This window comes from Peromyscus eremicus, chromosome 1 (assembly GCF_949786415.1).
Source record: "Peromyscus eremicus chromosome 1, PerEre_H2_v1, whole genome shotgun sequence".
Classification (NCBI taxonomy): Eukaryota; Metazoa; Chordata; class Mammalia; order Rodentia; family Cricetidae; genus Peromyscus; species Peromyscus eremicus.
In genome coordinates this window covers 120,650,913-120,657,458 of record NC_081416.1, presented here as the reverse complement: position 1 = coordinate 120,657,458, position 6,546 = coordinate 120,650,913, and the positions used below count along the sequence as shown (strand labels likewise).

The 6,546-nt window shown below is 37.7% G+C and overlaps 1 pseudogene; it reads right to left on the bottom strand.

The window, feature by feature from the left end:
- Positions 1-659: 659 nt before the first annotated feature.
- On the bottom strand, positions 660-1,914 carry LOC131916694 (histone-binding protein RBBP4-like; annotated as a pseudogene).
- Positions 1,915-6,546: the final 4,632 nt, after the last annotated feature.

The following is a 6,546-nucleotide window of genomic DNA, read 5'->3' as shown; positions in this document are numbered from 1 at the left end:
CTTTACAACTTGGTGGTCCCAAGTTTAAACATACACACACACACACACACACACACACACACACACACACACACACACCAAAAAACATTCCACAGAAAGAAAAAGAATAATATGGAAACAGCTCAAGAAATGCATTAATGAGCAAAAATGTAAGAGGAGTCTGGTTTTACACAGGAAAATGAGCATTCTGGAAAGCCATGTGTGAGAATCTTACAGTAGATATCTATAACTTGAGTCTCTCCAAATTCCTGAATAAAAAAATGGCATCTTGTAATATTTATACTCAAGGCTCAGATACCTACCTCACTCGGCTCTATTCCTTATTCACTCTGGCCTCTTACTTCAGAATCTGAAAAACTGGCAGATACAGCTTAAGAAGAAAAATAATCCCACATAATATGCCCCATTTCTGAAGCTACCTTAGACCTGGTTTTGCTATTAGAAAATTCCTGAAGAAGATTTTAAATATAAGTCTGTAGCTTTGTTGAATTAAATCCCACAGTCAGGATTTAGAAAACACCCATGACTTGGGATAATGGCATTGTTGGTGGCACCTTTTGTAGATGGATGGCTGAACAAAGTCTGTGACAACCCAGTCTTCAATCCATCTAGGGTTCAGAGAAGAACAAGGGGAGTCTAAACCATAAGTGCAGACATGTCTAGCATCCTTGTCCTTCTGGATCCACACTTTCTTCAGGGACTTCATCACTAAAAATATTCTCTGCCACCTGCCACACTTGCATGATACTGTCTCTTGATACAGCACAAATCACCCAAGTTTCGTTGGGATTCCAGGAGAAATCAGATATCTTGGCAGTGTGACCACTATGAATAAATGACAGCTCTGGTGGGCCATCTTCTGCCTCTTCTCAGGACTGTTCTCCAATTTTTCTTAAATCCCAAACATTGAGCTTAACAATAGAAGCCAAAATAGTCTCATTGGGAGGTGAAACTGAACTTGGAATACTTCATCCTTTTGTGATTCAAAGGATGCAACTTGAGTTTCAGATTTCTCAGATCCCACAAGGCAACAGTCTTGCCCACTGATCCTGTGGCAAGAATGAACTCACTATGAAGGCTGAAAGACAGGAAGTTCACCTCAATGGCAGTGTGAGCATTGACTGAGTGGCTTGGCTTGGAAGTACTGTTTGGAAGAGCATTCCAAATCATAAGTTTCTGATCATCAGCAGCTGACCCAAACAGAGACTTTTGGAGCAGATGCCAGGAAACGTCCTATACTACTGTACACCCTGTAAAAGTGGTTTTTGCATACACCGTTTTCCCTTTTTTGGACCTGCACTGATGATGTCCAATAGGCAGATGGTATGGTCATCTGAAGCACTAAGTGCCCACTGAGCTTTGGATTTCAAGAAAGACTATAACCTTCCTCCTAATGTCCATGGAGATACAAATCTGGGTTGCGCTCTCCAGAAGGCTCTGGATTAGAAGGATGCTTTGTGTAGTTGACAACAAGCACATCACTGGATGGAGTCTTTGTTGCAATGATGCAAGGGTTCTGGGGCATGTACTGAGCCCTGTTTACTTCTCCTTCATGGTTGATCATGATTTCATTCAATTTTTCCACGGACAGAGCCCAAACCTCCAAATTCCATTTCACTCTCACAGCATGATGCATCAAACTGAGCATCATCATTAGGGAGTTTGAGACTGGCTATCACCAGGAAGTTTTTTTCATCCAATGTGTATATTCCCAGGACAAGCCAAGGAATGTTGAAATCTTCCCTTTCAGGCCTGGTTACATCTGGAAGCCACTGGAAAGTTAAAATGGGCCACTCCAGTGCATGGGTCATCACCAAATCATAAGGTAAGGAGTGTTCTTTTGCCGTATTTTTTACTCCTCATTGATCACATGTTCTTCCATCACATTGTCAAAGGCACTTCCTTATCAGCCATGGCAGCAGGCAAGCCAGTGTGGGGTTGGGAAATCCTGGGGTCCTGTGTTGCAACGGGGGCAAGCAGGCTACAGGCCTCAGTACAATTTATCTATGAAAATATTTTTCTATATGATTTTAAAAAGAATCCTGAAATCAAATTAAGAGAATAATTCTGTCTATGATAATCAAAACAGAATTTAATTTTAAGGGCAAATATAATAAAATAAGTATAAAATGTATAATCTGATGATCATAATATGTTTGTGAAATATGTTTAAAATTGTTAAATAAGTACAATGGTATTCTTTCTGTGGACCAAAAGACTGAGCATTGTTCAGATAGTAATATTTCTGCATTCGTTTATATATAGTGCACATTTTCCACCTGATTTCTATACAAGCTGACCTCCAAAATTTCTGTAAAACCCAAAGCCTCAAGTTAGCCAAAAAAAGTCTTGACTAAAGGGAGTAAGAGAGAACTCACAATTTCTAACTTTAAAATTTAGCTACAAACAATACTTGAATGTATTTATTCTGTAGCCAGGAAATAGGCCTCACCTATATCTCCATCAGCAGATGTCTTAATACTAAGGTTCTCACAATTCAGTAATGAATGCATTTATTAAATTTCATAAAGGCATAGGATTGGAATGATTTTTGTTTTTTCAAATCTGAAACTCATGCCTTTTCATCATATTAACTACTGCTGGATGCATTTTAAGGAAAAATAATGGTGTGCACTTCTCCAACCCTTTTCAGTCACACACACACACACACACACACACACACACATACACCATGAAAAAAAGACAATATGGAATATGTATACAGCAGAATTTTATTCTTTACTAAATCATAATGAAATCATGTAATCTGAAGGAGAATGGAGTTAACCAGAGACCGTGAGTGAAATAAGGCAGACTCAGAAAGACAACTATCACATTTAGGATACTTCTACCATACATGAAATCTAAATATAAACATGGCAGATTACAGATAGGTAGGTAGGTAGGTATATAGATGATAGATGATAGTTACATAACTTGAGAGTGGAAGGGAGCTGTGTAGGGATCAAAAAAGGGAAGAGATGGAAAACAAGAAAGGGTAAATGGTGGGGAAAAAATCCCATGTTTTCTCTCATATTTAGAAATCTGACTGTACACACACACACATACACACACACACACACACACACACACACACAAGCGACAAAAATGTCAGAATGGTGGGTATTTTCAGGGAGGTACAAGACCAAGAGGAAGCAAGGAAGACCATGAGGGAGCAATGGCAAGGTGCAGTGATGTACATACACAAAAATACTATACAATGAATCCCACTTGTTTACACTCAGTAAAATACTTTTCAGAATAAAATTAACATTTTAAGTGTTTGTGGCATAAGAAAAGACATTAATCAATGAAATATACTGAGAGTTCAAAGGTAAATCCAGATAATATCTGTAAATTGAATTTCATTAATGAAGTAATGATGGTTTCATAGACCATTAAGACTAAGTTTTGTAAATGCCATGGGACCAATATGGCAGGCCAATGGAGAAGAAAGGCTTTATACTTCTGCCTCACATTGTATACAAAAATTAATGCAAAGGAAATCTAAGATCAGGTTTCAGAGATAAAAATTTACGGTTTAAGTTGAAGCAAAGAGGAGAATATTGAAGACAATGGTCTTTACAGCAGATGATTTCAAATGCCACTAATCAGGCACAAAACAGAGAAATAAGTAAATTTTACTCTCTCAAATTAAAAATTCTTTTACTTAAAATTTTTCAAAGAAATGAAAATCAACATACTGCAGGGGAAGAATATTCACAAATAATGTCACATTTAAAATAAGAGGTCAGTGTAAAGACTATATGAAGAAGGCTATAAACTCAATTATAGAAAAGACAAACAACCCAATTAAAAATGTTCAAAGGTCTTTAGTAGGCATTTTTCCAGTGAAGATGAAAAGCAGCCCCAAAAACTACTTGTAAAGATACTAAACATCACTGGCTATGAGAAAAACGAAAATAAAAATCGCAAGCAGAAATCACTCCACATCCCCTCCACTAGGATAGATAAAATAAAAAAGAAGTTTGGGTACTGTATGTAGAAATTGAAAATTTTGTAATTGCTGTTGAAAATACAAATGGATAAAGGCATTGTGAAGGAAAAATGTCTGTAAGTACCTCAGAAAGTTAGGTCTAAAGCTTTTATCCATCCAGGAAATTCCACTCCCAGTGGATTTGCAAGAAATCAACTCATGCTGGTGAAAATGTAGAGTAAGAGGAACATTCATCTATTGCTGGTATGAGTGTAAACTTGTACAGCCACTATGGAAATCAATATTATGGTTTCTCAGAAAGATGGGAATTAATCCACCTTAAAGTCCAGCTATTCCACTCTTCAGCATATACCCAAAGGATGCTTCATCCTACCACAGAGACACTTGCTCAATTATGTTCATTACTACTTTATTTATAGTAGACAGAAATTGGAAACAACCTAGATGCTTCTCAACAGAAGAATGGATAAACAAAATGTGATACATTTACACAATGGAGTATTACTCAGCTGTTAAAAAATGATCATGAAGTTTGCAGGCAAATGGATGAAACTAGAAAAAAAAATCATTCATAGAGAGATAAACCAGACTCAGGAAGACAAAAAATGGTACGTATTCTCTTATATGTGGATAACAGTTGTTAAGTCATATAACAATCCTTCTGTACACTGTTAAGTTGTGATGCTCTCATTGTTAATAGAAAGCTGATTCACTGATAGCTAGGCAGGATTTTTGGGCCAGACAGAATGCTGGGAAAAAGGAGGGCAGAGTCAGAGGAGTCTCAAGCCAGATGCAAAAAAAGGAACATGGGAAATTCATAGATGAGGTAAACAAGCCTTGGGGAAACACATAGATTAATAGAAATGAGTTAATTTAAGTTGTAAGAGCTGGCTGGAGACAAGCCTAGGCTATAGGCTGAGCATTGATAATTAATAATAATTCCCTGTGTGATTATTTGGGGAGCGGCTGATGGGACAGAGCTGATCAGGAGTCTAGACTGAAAACTCTGCCTATGGATAACAAAGCTAGAATTCATAGAACCACAGATGGTAAGTATACAGTAAGACACTAGAGTAAACAGATGTATCTTATTAGGAAAAATAAAATAATAGAGAGATATGGATGGATAGGGGGATGTAACGGAAGTATCAAGTGGAGAGGGGGAAATGGAGAGGTGGTTGTGGTATATATTATGGAGAAAGACAGCTAAAATTAAAGGACATTTGAGGGGGAGTATGGAAAAATAATGCAGTAGAAACTTCTTAAAATATATAAATGGATGGAGGAGATCTAAATGAAATTGCCAAATAATCTGGGAGACAAAGTCCCAAATGACCATGTCTTATCACCAAACAAAGCTTCCAATACCAGGTTTGGGTTACATCTAATTGAGTTGTTGGCCAAAAAGGCCCCATGGGAATCCACAAACAAACAGCCTGTTTCTCTCCACAAGCTGACAGCAAGACCCCATTGCTGATGAGAACACCTATACAGTTCACTGAAGATGGAGATGTTGAGCTGGTGTTTATATAGAGCCATTACTACTGTGTTCCAGCATTTGGGGCATAGGAAGGTACTATGTCAAAGCTATCAAAACAGAAACATAAACACCAAGCTCACAACAAAACCTTTATCTACAATGTCATACTACCTCCAAGATATACTAGGGCCATGTTTGCACAAAGTTTGTTGGAGTTAACAACCAATAACTTATTTGACTTAAGGCTCACTATGCAAAATGGAATCTATACCCCAAACTATTATTTGGATGACCAAGAATTTGAGATTAAATTGCCTAGGGTAAAACCAAATAACACTAGTTTAAAAAAGGAAAAAAAAAAACACAGGAATAAAATGATTCCTAATGATATTCTGCTGTACATATAGATCAGTGCCTTATTCAGCCGTTATAAGAGAAACTTCCTCTTGCAGCAGATGGGAACAAATATAGAGACCCACAGCCAGCAATTACACAGAGAGTGTGAGATCTTGAAGTACTCATCTTTCATGGGATGTCTCCTTCAAATCACTCCCCTCAGAGCTCAGGGAACCCTGTGGAAGAGGAGGTGGAAAGACTGTAAGATCCAGAGTGGCTTGAGGATACCTAGAAATCAAAGCCCTCTAAATTAACATGAGCAAAGCTCATATGAACTCACAGAGACTGAAGCAGCATGCACAGGGCCTGCATAGATCTGCACAAGGTCCTCTGTGTTAACATTATGTCCTCTAGTTTAGTATTTTTATGGGATTCCTGAATGTGCCCGCAAGGGGGTTTCTGATTCTTGGGCCTTTTCTTGGTCTCTATTCCTTTTGTTAGTTTGTCTTATCCAACTTTAATGTAATAGTTAAATGAACTGTCATTTATACCTACTGGGAGAGGGAAAAATATGTTTTCTCCAGTGGAGTTGATTCTGATTATATTAACCACTCCAGTGCAGGCCTCACCTCATGTTCATTAGTAGCTGACCAACATATAACGGACTTCACACACACAAAAAAATGTGAATATCAAAATGAGTATGTGAACATTTATTCCATATTATTCAAAACCGCCAAGTGAGAGAAGTAAATCACATGGCTGTCAACTC